The 14929-nt window shown below is 36.4% G+C and overlaps 1 pseudogene; it reads right to left on the bottom strand.

Moving 5' to 3' along the window:
- Window positions 1-625: 625 nt before the first annotated feature.
- Window positions 626-2265, bottom strand: LOC137834396 (uncharacterized; annotated as a pseudogene).
- Window positions 2266-14929: the final 12664 nt, after the last annotated feature.

Genomic DNA, 14929 nt, shown 5'->3' with positions numbered 1-14929 from the left:
TCTATATTCTTGAACACCAATATACATTTAAAAGCTATAAGACTTTATTATATCTTTGATAATTTTAACTAAATACAACCATTCTTATTTGTATTATTTATAAAATCTTCTTAAATTATATCGTATATATTTTTAACATTTTTTTACACTATACATTGAATTTGTTATATGTACATGAATGAAATTAAGAATGGAAAATGATATCGTTTAAGAATTTTTGGGTCCTATAGTCAAAATCGAGATCGTAATTAGGATCGAAAAGATAAGCATGAATCGTAAAACGTAAATACAGATCGTACGATCCTACAAATTTTATGGAATTCATAATTGAACCTCATAATATATAAAAGAGTACATAATTAGGTGTAAGCAACACATCCTATCATAAGAGTAACCATTTACTAGTTACAAAACATTGAGAAAATAATAGTCTATCTAAACCAAATAATCTTGTAAGTTAAATTCATATTCAACTTCATGATTTCCATCTCCTTCATCATTCAAATCAGTCATGTCTAAGTGATGACTATGTAAAGATTCATCCTCCTCTACTTCAATAGGAACCAAGTTTTCATCCAACTCAAATGTTTCATTATGCTCATGCTCATCTTCCATAATCCACTCGTCATCGGAGGAAACAATCATCAATATTAATTTGAGTTGGTTTTCTTGTTTGCTTCTTCTTAGCTAATTTTGAATTAGCCATAACAAAAACAACATCATTCATTGTGCTTTGCTTTAGCCTATTTCTTCTCTTTGTGTGGACCTAAACAAATGCAAAGACAAATATTATAAGTAATTTAGTGGATTAGTAGTAGACCACTAATTATATTCTAGAGATATATTATTAGTTAACTTACCATCTCAAAGGAACTCCACTTACGCTCACATCCGGAAGAGCTACATGTCAAGCTCAATACATGAATGACAAACTTTTGGAGTTCTGGATACTCATCACCATAAGACTCCCACCAATCTGTGGGAGTCTTTAAATTGATTGATCTAGTAGCCATGGGACAACCAAAATTTTTTGCTTGTTTTTTGAAATCATCAATTTGAACATCAATGAGAGTTTGTTCATCCTCATCCTCCACCATCCTAGTTATGCATTCCATTAGACCACGCTTCACCTCCAAATCTGCTTTAAATCCAAGACGATAATGCATTTGAGGGTTAAGAAAATAGCCTGCAGCATGTAAAGGCCTATGGAGTTGCTTATCCCACCTTTCATCAATGATGTTCCACGAAGGCAAATAGCTAACCAAAATATATTACATTGAGTTAGTTTTTTGTTTTGAATTTCAAAATCACCATCTCAACAAACAAATACATAAAATACCTTTTTTTGACACCATTGAAAGCTTTTTGTATCTTCTCTTTAGCTTGGTCCATTGCTTCATAAATGAAACCCATGGTTGGCTTTTGATCCGAATCAACCAATCGAAGCACTTCAATGAGGGGCAATGCTCCCTTCAAACATATTATGACATTCTTCCAAAAATTCTGGTCTAAAACCACCTCTTCAACTATTTTTCCATCATTTGTTTTAGCAAACTTGCTAGACTTCCATTCATCACTAGTAAACATTTTGATTAAAGCTCCCTTATTCTCATGGAGGCACCCTAATGTAAAAAAAGATGTAGCAAACCGAGTAATATCCGGTCTTACCAAATATCTTCCCTTTGTGAAATGTTGAAGTAGAGATATTAGAGAAGGTCTTGAATAAATAAAGGTAGTAATTTTTTTACCTTTTGGAATGGTCTCCTCATGGATTGAGATTTTCTTCTCATAATCCTCCAACATTAAATCCACACAATGTGCAGCACAAGGTGTCCAAAATAACTTTTTTCTCTTTGTCATCAACATTTGACCAGCATCTTTGTAGTTTGCTGCATTATCAGTGACAACTTGAATGACATTGTCTTCCCCCACCTCTTCAACAATGTTGTCCATCATCTCAAAAACTTTCTCAACTGTTTTAGATATAGCAGATGCATCTATGGATTTTAGAAATATAGTTCCCTTTGGGCTATTCACCAAGAAGTTTATTATTGTCCTTCTTTTCTTATCAGTTCAACCATCAGTCATAATCGTACATCCCGTTTTCTTCCATTCATCCTTATGTGACTGTAGAGCAAGTGATGTATTTGTAACTTTCTCCTTCAAATATTTGACTCTAATGTCATGATAGGATGGAGGTTTAAATCCAAGACCATGTCTTGAAACCAAATCAAACATAGTAGTGAATTCTTCACTCTTTGACATGCCTCCTCTCTAATACCTTTCTTAAACATGTTGTTGATGGTAGTTTGCTTATTCTTAAAAATATTTCTGCCACTGGGGCTGTTGTTGGACTGAGTGAACTCTTCTTCACTGTTTTTTCTTTTCTCACCAGCTTTTGTCATTTCCTCATCATTCAAAGTAAAACTTGATTTCTTATTTAATTTTTGTTGCAAACCAACAACAATTTCCCACATCTCCTTTTTAACTTCATCAGGAGCATCCTTGCATGCTCCAACATCCTTTTGAGTATCGGCCAAGTGATGCTTCAATCGATAAACTCCCCTGGTTAATACCTTTTGACAATATTTGCATTGAAGTTGTCTAGTATCCCCAACAACTGAGATACAATGCTTCCAAGCAACATAACTCCTATTTCCTGGAGCATTTTTGGGAGTCACTGTCACGGGTATAGAAGTCATTGTAATGATGGGAATTTGGGACTGCAGTTTGGGTTGCAGTGAAAAAAAAATAGAAGAAACAAAACTGCACTTGGTTGCAGTGAGAAGAAAAGAGGAAAAAAAAGCTGAACTTGATTATACAGAAAAAAACAAAGGAGAGTAGGACTGCAGTTGGGAACTTGAAAGGGAAGGGGAGAGGAGTGAGAAAAAAAGAGGAAAAAAAATCAGCACTTGGTTATGTAGAGAAAAAACAGAGGAGAGTGGGACTGCAATGGAGAAGTTGAAAGGAAATGCGAGAGGAGAGCGGAAGTCTGTTTGCATGACTTAAAAATAATTAATTAAAAATTAATTCTGTTGAAGTTGTAACGTTTTTTAGTAAAAAATTAAAAATTTTACTTTGCATTAACTGATTCCTCTCACTGTGTGGTAAGTGGATTCTTTTTAATTATTTGGGCCTTTTATTTCATTGAGTCCATATGTTGCTGCCTCCATCTTAAACAGAGAAACCCTAATCCCAAACTATCCTATTTGTTATTGCCACACCACAATCACCATGCCGCACTCCGTCACGTCGCGACAGTGTAAATGCTACCGTGTCGCCGCAACGATGATGTTAAAAGCGCTGCCTGTGGCGATTTCCAGTATCGTGAAACTCAACGATTCCACGCGAGTTACGATTTACAACGCCGATCCCACGTGATCTGCAGAAATCATATTTTTCTGGTGATCGTAGATTGGCACCATGAGTATACATCGTAAAATCGTACGATCTTACGATGCAACTCGCGATTTTGACTACTATGGTCCTATGTCATTAATTCATCTTTTGTTGTATTTTTTGTGTCATTTTTTACCCTTTTATATCGTCCTTTTTTCTTGTTCTTAAGGATGTATTTGTTCCTCTTATGGTATGGATACATTACTTTTATTGTTCCTTATATTCTAATCATCATCCTTGATTATTAGCTATATTAACAGGTTATTAATGATATTTTTTTAATGCTCGAATCGTATTGGATCATAAATGGTAAAGTCATCATTTCCCATTAATAGGAAACGATAGTTAAGGCATTTATAGTTAAGATGTCTGTGCAATTCACACTCTATGATGCCATATCATGTTTAACATGTTCGTCCAAGGGTCGAACTTTTACTATTAAGACTCGCCCTATAACCGGGGCTAGCAACGGTCGATCCGTCCATGAACCCAGATGACTCACAACCCCTCATCCTTAAGCCAAAGAGTGTGAAAAAGTTTACCAAGGATCATCTTAATACCCTGAACAATAGGTTTGGCCATGAACCCGGACGACTCATAGCCCATTAGCCTTGAGCCGAGGAGAGCGAAAAGGCTTACCAAAGATCGTCTTAATACCCTGAACAACAACATGTCTTTGGCATTGATCACATTTTTTTACGGAAAACATGTTGTCTTCTTTCATAGTTGACCAATAATACCGAACCTGAATGATTTTATGCTCTACAGCTTGGTCACCGATATGACTACCACAATCCCCTTTATGTAACTCAACTAGTATTTGCTCGGCCTGGAATATCCTTGCCTAAATAAATATCTGTCAATCATGGTGAAACAACTAACATCCCTTTTTATTTCTCTAACCTTCTTTTGATCTTCAGGAAATTCCCCATCAGCTAAATACCGGACATATGGGATCATCTAGGTATCGGTGATTGATCCCTGTAAAGACAGGATTAGAGCTTTTTTTCTGTTGAACCAAGTGGTGTTCAAGCTTTGAAGAATCCAAATCCTTTGAAGGATGTTGAAGCATCTGTTGTGCTTGATGTTGCTGTGCTGGTTTAGCTTAGTTCTGGGGTAGTTTGGATGTTGTAATCCACCCTTTGATTAAATTTAAAGCATAAGCATCTCAATCTTTGTGAAAGTAAAATGTTTTCAAACTAAGTTAAAATAACCGATTGTTTTGTCGAAACAACCGATTGTTTGTACTTAGGTGTTTTGAGAAAAAGATTGAAAACTGTTTTTAAATTGGTTAAACTGTTAAGTACCAAAACAACCGATTGATTCGAAGAAACAACCGATTGTTTGTTTTGGGACCATAATAGAAAAACTGTTTTCTGTTTGACTGAGCTATAAATGTTTTAACTGCTTACGCTCCAATCATTAAATGCTTTGACCAATCTTTGAATGCAATTTAAGAGTTTGTTAAGATTTGATAACAAACTACATCTTTGAATAAATTCAGAAAAACAAATTTGACAATCAATCTTTGATAAGTTTTTGCTAAGAGTTTTTGAGTTTTTCAAAGAGCTGAGATTGTTAAGAGTTTGTGATTGATCAAAGTGTTGGAATAGGATTCTGCTTGTATTGATTTCAGATTATCTTCTGTAACAAGTGTAATCCTTGTACTCTGTTAAACAAGTTTCGTTTCTGTGTTTGCTGAGATTGGCTGTGTGTTCTTGAGGGGATCAAGATCAGCAATCTTAGTGTTGGCGTGTAGACCAAGGAGAGTGTGTTTCTTGAAGAGTTCAAGGTCATTCTCTTGGTTGTTGTGTAAGTGATCAAGGTGTGGTTGCTTAGTGGATTTCCTCAGGGTTTCTGAGAAGACTGGATGTAGCTCTGGGTTTGGAGTGAACCAGTATAAACAACTGTGTACAATCTCTCTATCTCTAACTCTTTAAATTCAGTTTTATTTTGTTGTTTGCTGGTATAAACAACCGATTGTTTTTCTGGTACTGCAGCTTTTGCTTGTTGTTTTGGCTAACTGAATTTCTGAATCAATTGTTTCCTGAGATAAATTCATTCTTGTTTTAAAAGTTTACGAAAATCCTCTTTAAACAATTCACCCCCCTCTAGTTTAAAGCCATCTATTCTAACAATTGGTATCAGAGCTTGGTTCTTGAAAGTTATTCAAGTTGATCCTAAAAATCTTTTTTAATGGCTGAGACTACCTTTTGGGGAAGGTGCTTCAATTAACAGACCACCTTTGTTTTGTGGTTTGAACTACTAGTTTTGGAAAGTAAGAATGAAAATATTTATAGAATCTCTTGACAAAGGAATTTGGGATGCAATTGAAAATGGTCCTTTTGTCCCAAAGTTTGAAAAGGATGGATCTGTCATTGAGAAACCATGGTCTCAATGGACTGATGCAGAAAGCAAAAAGGCCAAATTCGATTGCATTGCCAAAAATATTATAACCTCTGCTTTAAATTCTGATGAGTTTTTCAGGGTCTCGCAATGCAAATCATCAAAAGAAATGTGGGACACTTTGGAAGTCACTCATGAAGGAACAAATGAGGTGAAAAGAGCTAGAAAGCATGCTCTTATCCAAGAATATGAGATGTTTAGAATGCTTAAAGGAGAAACAATTGCTGAGGTGCAGAAAAGATTTACGCACATCATCAATCACCTTATGAGCCTTGACAAGACCTTTGATAAAGAAGAGTTGAACATCAAGATCTTGAAATGTCTTGATAGAGCATGGCAACCAAAGGTAACTGCTATTTCCGAATCTAAAGATCTAACATCATTAAGTGTTGCTTCTTTGTTTGGAAAGCTTAGGGAACATGAGCTAGAGATGAATAGACTCAATGTTCAAGAAAGTGAAGATAAGCACACAAGGAGCATAGCCTTGAAAGCATCCAAGCACAAGGGAAAGCAAGATTCCAGTGATGATAGTGATGAGGAAAACCTTAGCTTGCTGTCAAGAAAATTCAGCAAATTCCTAAAGAGAAACCGCAACAAAGACAACAACAAAGATAGGTATGGAAACAAGAAATCCAATGATTTCAATTCAAATAACTATACTTGTTTTGGTTGTGGTGAGCAAGGTCATATAAAGACAGATTGTCCAAACAAGAGCAAAGAGAAAAAGACTAGCTACAAGGAGAAGAAAGGCAAGACAAAAAGAGCCTACATAGCTTGGGATGAAAATGAGGTGTCATCATCAAGTGAAGATGAAAAAGCAAACATATGTTTGGTAGCTGAAAATGATGATGATTCTTGCAGCTCAAGTGAGGTAAGTTCATGTGCTTCCTTAAATGAACAAAATTACAGTGAATTACTTGAAAATAGATTGGTACTTTCAAACAACCGATTGAAAGATCTTAACAGTTGGCTTGAAAAGAGAGTTAAATCACTTGAAGAGGATCTGGAAAAAGCAAAAAGTGATTTTGAAAAATTGGAAAATCATTTCAAAAATGCCTCTTGCAAGTGTGATACTTTCATTTGCAAAAATTGTGAAAATCTTGAGAAAAAGGTTCACTATCTTGTTGAAACTGTGGACAAACTTTCAAAGAGGAAATCAAACTTTGAGAATGTCTTGGCATCTCAAAGCTGTGTTTTTGGAAATGCTGGTTTAATCTTTAATCCACAGAACAAGCAAGATAAGTTTTCAAAAAGTTTTTCAAGAAAATCAGAAAAACAACCGATTGTTAAGACGAAATAATCGGTTGTTACATGCTTTTACTGCATGAAGAAAGGCCACTCTGTTAGTTTCTGTAAAATAAGGAAATATTATGTTCCAAGAGGTTTTATGAAATGGATTCCTAAGGGATGTGAAGTTTCTAACTGCAAAGAAAAGTCAAACGGACCCAAATTTGTAAGGGGACCAAATCTTGCTACTTGAAATCTTTTATGATGGAAAACTAAAGAAAAAGGAAGGACTGAGTCATCTGATCAAGCTTCTGAAGAAAAAGACAGTCATTGAAGTTGAATCAATGCTGTGCAAAAGACCTCAACAGTGAAAAGAGGCTTCTTGATCATAAAGCACATGGCTCATTGAAGAATTAACAAAAGGATAAGACCTTCCTTTATTTGTTTTTAATTTCTGATCTTTCTCATGGTCAAACAATCTTGTTTATGATCAATGTCATCTGATTTGAACTTCTTCTGCTCATGGTTAAAATTCAAAAACAGTTTTTGACTGCTGCAGAAAAACAACCGATAGTTTCTTCGAAACAACCGATAGTTTCTTCGAAACAACCGATAGTTTCTTCGAAACAACCGATTGTTTCTTCGAAACAATCGATTATTTTGGGTGTGACAACACTATGAAGAAATTGTTTTAATTGCTATTTTAAATTTCTATCCGTTGCAGATCAATTCAAAGAGAGAATCTTGGTCAAAGAATCTGTGTTGAAAGCTGATTGTGTTCAGAAAGAAGTTACAACAGTCATAAAGGAAAATATTCCAAAATCTTGGAAATTCAAGAGCCTTAATGACTAGTCAAAGATCACATGTGAAGACCATGTGATTCTCAGCTTTTTCTGACATTTTCTGTGCTGAGCAGAGTCAAGTCCTCTCTCTCTGAAAATCAAGTACCCATTGAATAAAATTAAATGCAAATTGATTCTTTTTCTGCTATAAAATCTGGTGTAGCAGATCTCTTCCACAAGAATAACCAATTGCAACATCTCTTGCAACATCTTTTGCAAAAATCTGTGAAGTGAGTTCTTCTCTGTTTTCTTCTCTGCCAATCATGGAATCAACTACTCCCACCTCAAAGAGAGTCCAAAACCAGGGCTGTAAGGTCTGGAGGAAGGTTAGAAGGCTGATTTTCTGGAGACAATGATCTTATTGAGAAGTATAGGTATGAAACATGTATCAAGAAGATAAACAACCCCAAGGTTGTATGCTTTGATTGGCTGAAAAGCCAAAAGCTTGATAATGTGAAAAGGCTGCTCAAGGATCAATCTCTCATAAAGTTCCTGGAGATGAAGGGAAACATATATCCAGATTTGGTGAGGGTGTTCTACACAAACCTAAAGTTTGAGGGAAACAATCTAGTTTCTCATGTGAAGGGTGTAGAAATGGAGATAACTCATGAAGTATGGACTGCTGTTGCTGGCCTCAAGTTCTCTGGTCTTAGAATCAATAAGGGAAACCTTGGAGTGGTGGAGGATTTTAACAAAATCCAATTCTACAAGAGTTGCTTGAAGAATCAACATGCTCAAGTGAGTACATGCTCGGTTGGAGGTTTAAAGCTTGATGAGAGATTGCTTGCTCTCATTGTAACTTGAATTCTAACTCCAAGAGGGAGTAATCATTCTGTTCTAACTGAAGAAGATCTGGTTTATATCTTCTGCATCACCAAGAAAATCAAGATCAATTGGATCCACATCATCAAAGAGCACATGCAAAAAGCCATGAGGTTAAGTGATTACCATTATCCATATGCTGTTTTGATATCTAAATTTCTACTCTATTTTGAAGTAAACCTTGAAGATGAAACATCTGAGTTGGTCAAGTCAACTCAAGAGTTGAACAATGGATCACTCAACAAAATGGGTTTTACAAAAGTAGGTGGAAAATGGATAAGCAAGGATGGTGATCATGGTGCCTCATCTAGTGGTGCTGCTAATCTTGAACAAGATGAACCTGCTGATATGGATGCTCAACATGAAGATCCACCTGAAGATTATCAAGATGTTGGACCAAGTGTTGGTGCTGGAAATCAAGGAGAAAGGATGCAAACAATGTCGCCTTTTGAAAGACTCATGGTGAATAGGCTTGATAGCTTTGCTGAAAATCAAAGGAGCCTCCATGATCTTTGTGTTAGTAATTTCCAGAGGATTGACACCAGGTTTGACAACATGGATGCAAGGTTTATGACTCTGGATGAACAGATTGAAGCTGTCCAGAATCAAATCTTTGATCTTCAGTTTGTTGATGAAGAAGAATGAGGGAAAAACAACCAATTGATTATCGGAACAATCGATTGTTTTCTTGCTATTATTTCTAGTTTTTAAAATTTCTTTCTTTCTACTATTGCTTTAGTTCTGATGTAATCAAAACAATATTTTTGTTGTTATCTCTTCTCATTGTCTATTTGTGAAGACAAATAGGGGGAGATACATGTTGTGTTTAAGTTTCTGTTTTTTTTTTTGTTGCTAAAACAGTTTGGGATGTAATATTTTCTGATATTTAGCTCTAAATGTTTATCTGTGCTAACCAAATATCAGAAGTTCTATGCTTTGTTCAAAACTGTATCTTGCAAGAACTGCTTCAGATTTAATCAGGTACAACACAAGCATAAGGGATTTGTCTTCATCAAATAGGGGCAGATTGTTGAACCAAGTGGTGTTCAAGCTTTGAAGAATCCAAATCCTTTAAAGGATGTTAAAGCCTCTGCTGTGCTTGATGTTGTTGTGCTGGTTTAGCTTAGTTCTGGGGTAGTTTGGATGTTGTAATCCACCCTTTGATTAAATCTAAAGCATAAGCATCTCAATCTTTGTGAAAGTAAATGTTTTCAAACTAAGTTAAAACAACCGATTGTTTTGTCGAAACAACTGATTGTTTGTACTTAGGTGTTTTGAGAAAAAGATTGAAAACTGTTTTTAAATTGGTTAAACTGTTAAGTACCAAAACAACCAATTGATTCGAAGAAACAACCGATTGTTTGTTTTGGGACCATAACAGAAAAACTGTTTTCTGTTTGACTGAGCTTTAAATGTTTTAACTGCTTACGCTCCAGTCATTAAATGCTTTGACCAATCTTTGAATGCAATTTAAGAGTTTGTTAAGATTTGATAACAAACTACATCTTTGAATAAATTCAGAAAAACAAATTTGACAATCAATCTTTGATAAGTTTTTGCTAAGAGTTTTTGAGTTTTTCAAAGAGCTGAGATTGCTAAGAGTTTGTGATTGATCAAAGTGTTGGAATAGGATTCTGCTTGTATTGATTTCAGATTATCTTCTGTAACAAGGGTAATCATTGTACTCTGTTAAACAAGTTTTGTTTTTGTGTTTGCTGAGACTGGCTGTGTGTTCTTGAGGGGATCAAGATCAGCAATCTTAGTGTTGGTGTGTTGACCAAGGAGAGTGTGTTTCTTGAAGTGTTCAAGGTCATTCTCTTGGTTGTTGTGTAAGTGATCAAGGTGTGGTTGCTTAGTGGATTTCCTCAGGGTTTCTGAGAAGACTGGATGTAGCTCTGGGTTTGGAGTGAACCAGTATAAACAACTATATACAATCTCTCTATCTCTAACTCTTTAAATTCAGTTTTATTTTGTTGTTTGCTGGTATAAACAATCGATTGTTTCTGCGAAACAACCAATTGTTTTTCTGGTACTGCAGCTTTTGCTTGTTGTTTTGGCTAACTGAATTTCTGAATCAATTGTTTCCTGAGATAAATTCATTCTTGTTTTAAAAGTTTATGAAAATCTTCTTTAAACAATTCACCCCCCCTCTAGTTTAAAGCCATCTATTCTAACATGTTCTAGTCTTCTTTTTCATCGTGGCCCTCGAAGTTCTAAGGTCCTTATATTACTGACTGAAAGTGTCATGGTTTGGACGAATTGGCCAACTTCGCCAGCAAGTTAGCCCATGAATTTTGTTCCCTAGGACATGCATGATTTCAAAGGAATCAAACTCTTCTAATAGATACCCGACACACCATAGATAGCGGGCTAAGTGTGGATCTTTAACTTGGCAACTTGACCTGCTAAGAAATGAATCATTTTTCGCCATTAAGAGGTGAACTCCCATTTCTCTGGCTAGTAGCATGTCTACAATCAACGTCTCGTACTTTGCTTGGTTATTAATAACCTTGAATGAGAAGTTTAGCGATTGTTCAACTTCCCTTCAGATTAGTGGAACCATCCACCAAGAGCATCCACTTTGAACTTCCCTTTTTCTCTACTGGTGGGGGTGAGCTAAGCTACAAAATCCTCCAGAATTTTCCTTTTAATAGGTCTTTGAGGTTCATAACGTAAGTTAAATTCCAAAAGTTCTATGGACCAATTCACTAGCCTCCCTGCTATTTTAGGTTTCCTCAATACTTGATTGATTGGAAGATCTGTCTTCGCGACCACTTCATGACTGTGAAAATAATGGTGTAACTTTCTCGTTGTGATTACTATGACTAGGGCAACCTTTTTTATAAGATACATTACTTATGAAATATATAAGATTATGCTTTCCTTCAAGGTCTTTAACAAGAATCGTGCTCAGAGCATGGTCGGTCATTGTGACGTATAACTGCAAAGGCTTCTCCTGAACTAGTTTGCTCAAGATGGATGGATTGGACAAGTAGTCCTTTAATCTAATAAAAGCTTATTCACATTCATCCGTCCAAATGAAGCAATCATTATTCTTTAGACAATGAAAGTATGGAAAGCTTTTATCTCCTCTTGTGGAGAGAAAATGAGATAAGGTCGCCATACAATCAGTCAATTGCTAGACTTGTAGTAAATAAAAGGCTGAAAATACGAACAAAGATTGGTTTCCTGAGGCAAACAAATGTTAGTGATCACTGTCTATAAGGACTTATCCACAATGTATTGTACAAGTTTTCGAGGATACAACAAGAACTTTTTGGATAATACCAAAGATTAGAACTAACAAGTAAACTCCTTTAGAGTAAAAACCCAAAACACTAGAAAGTTAAAGAAAAGAATAAAGAAGTGAAAAAGAAGAGAAGAAGACGTGAGAGAGATAATATTGAATAGGCATAGGAAACCCCTATTTATAAAGGGAGAAGAACCCAACCCAACAACCAAAATGGAACAGTTCCTTGAGATTGATCGCTAGAATCGGAGGAAGAACATGGAACATGGACTTGCAATGTTCAGAATCAGAGGAGGAACGTGGAACATGGACTTGCAATGTTCCAGAGATTTGTTCCGATCTCAATGGCACCAAATTTGGAACCGAAATTGAAGGCAAATGGAAAACCAAAGTCATCTAAAAAATCACAAATTCTTCCACAATGTTCTGAGATTTCTACAACTTCTTCTTCGACTTCTGCAATATATATGTTTCTCGCGTTTGATTTACAAGAGGACTTCCCCAATATTAGTGGAGCTCCTCATGTTAATAATTATCAAACACTTATATGGATTTGCCTTTATACCACGCTCATTGAGTAACAACCCTAGGAACTTTCTAGCCTTAACACCAAACACACATTTTTCTGGATTCAACTTTAAGTGATACTTACTAATTGTGGAGAAGAATTCCTCTAGATCGGAATTGTGTCACTCGGACTCCAAAGATATTACTACCATGTTATCCACATGTGCTTTCTTGTTCCTGTCCAACATTGGTTGTAAGATCTTGTCCATTAAACCCTAATATATTGCCTCAACGTTCTTCAACCCAATAGGCATTACCTTATAGCAATAGTTGGTTACCTCAACCATAAATGTTGTATTTTCCTCATCCTCGAGATGGAGGCGTATCTAGTTATACTCAAACTGAGACATTGTCTACCAGCGCATCTATGTTAAGAAGGGGATGGGTGTCCTTCAGACAAACATTGTTTAGGTTTGTGATGTCCTCACAGATTCTCCATTTCCCGTTCACCTTTTTAATCATAACAACATTAGCTAACTATTCCAGGTATTGGATCTCCCATATGTGTTTTCCTTCCAAAACTTCCTTGTTTCTTCCTTCAACACCTCTCGCTTCTCCTCCCCAAATCATCTCTGCCTTTGAGCAACAGTTTTTTCTCTTGGATCAACGGATAGGTGGTGACATGGGAAGTTTAGATCGATGTTTGTTATATCGATAATCGACCAGGTGAAAGTAGGAAGGTTCCTTTGCAGCACTTCTAAAATCCTCTTTTCCATGGCTTTTATAATGACCACATCAACTCGAAGTTTCCTTCCCTCGCCCATGTCAACTTCTTTGATGTCTCTTACCGGTATTGGATTTCTATCTCCATGCATAATCATTGGGTCCATATCTCTATCTCGATCCTCCGAAAGAGTAGAAATTGAGTAAGTGCCTCTTCGGGCCTGGAGGCTATTTTCATAACACTTTCTTGCTACCTTTTGGTCTACCTTCATTGTTGCCACCCTTACATCTAAGCTAGGAAATTTCATTTTCAAATGCTTTGTAGAGATTACCGCCCCCAACCTATTGAAAGAAGGTTTCCCTATCAAGAGGTTGTATGGCAAAAAGGCATTAACAACTATATATTTTACTATTATTATACTAACCAAATTACCTTATGAAAAAATAGTCCTCAACTCCACATACCCCTGAACTTCCACTTGATCGCCCGCAAATCCCACCAGAACCCTGTTAAATGTTTGTAATTGTTCTCGAGGTATTTGAAGCCTTGGAAACGTATCTTAAAACATGGCATTCACGGAGTTTTCTTGGTCCACAAGGACTTTATGGACATTTCTTCCCATCATGATTACATAAAGCACTATGGGATCATCTTCATGTTCAACAACACCTTCTAGGTCAGTGTTCAATAAGTAAATTGTAGGTGAAGGGGACATTTCTACTGTGTTTACCGATAACATCACCCTCGAGTACCTATTTCGACATGAGCCGGTTACACCTCCACTCAGAAATCCTCTTGCAATCATTTTGAAATCTCCTAGTATAAGAGTCTCGTGCTCGGACACACTTGTCGGGCGATCATGTGCCTTTTTGGCCTTTGTCGACCTCACGTATCACTGTAATCGTCCATCTACCGCCAACTTTGCAAGTTGATTGGTTAGCATGTAACATGTTTCGGTATCACGATTGTGCCTCTGATGGAACTCGCACCAAACTCCTTTATTATGCCTGAGGGAACAATTAGTCTTCTATGAAAACTTTAATTTTCTTGTAATTTTCGCATCTGCTAGAATCTATATTTTGGGAACTATCAATGGGAGATACTTAGGCCATCTCAGATCTTGCCTACTCTTTTGGGCCACATATGGTACATAACGGCGATCACCATGTCTTCCCTGACCGTTCTCGTCCTCTCTAGGTTTCCATCTTGTCTTCCTTTCGCCACTAGTTTCTTTGAATTTTTGCGGTTGCTGCCGCTTTTCTTTTGTCCTCTTAAACTGCATCACTTCCTTTGCTTCAATATGGGATGTTGCCCTGACTCGTACTTCGGTCATGGACTCGGCCTTATTTCGTATTAGCGACTCGCTGAAAGGATTTGCTCTAAGCTCATTTAGGAAGGCATCAACAAATAATCCTCACTAGGAGGGTTTATCTTAACGAATATTTCAGAGAAACGATTGAGATAGTTCTTGAGGGGTTCGCCTTCTTGGTATTTGACGTCAAACAAATCAATAATTTTAGGGGGCTTCACTTTGTTGGTCGCAAATTGCTTTAAAAACTTTTGAGAGAAGACCTAGAATGAAAAGATCAACCCATCCAATACATTACTGAACTACTATAAAGCAATTCTAGTGAAGGCCCCGACAAACATTTTACATTGGAATGCGTCTGAGCCACTTAAAATGAGCATTTGTACTTTAAAAGCCTTAAGATGAAGCTTTGGGTCCTCGATTCTCAAGAATGGAGTGACTTT

The sequence above is a fragment of the Phaseolus vulgaris genome, chromosome 5 (genome assembly GCF_051622355.1).
Source record: "Phaseolus vulgaris cultivar YP4 chromosome 5, ASM5162235v1, whole genome shotgun sequence".
In the NCBI taxonomy this organism is placed as follows: Eukaryota; Viridiplantae; Streptophyta; class Magnoliopsida; order Fabales; family Fabaceae; genus Phaseolus; species Phaseolus vulgaris.
Note: the sequence above shows the minus strand (reverse complement) of the source record. Positions and strands in the feature narration are given on the sequence as shown.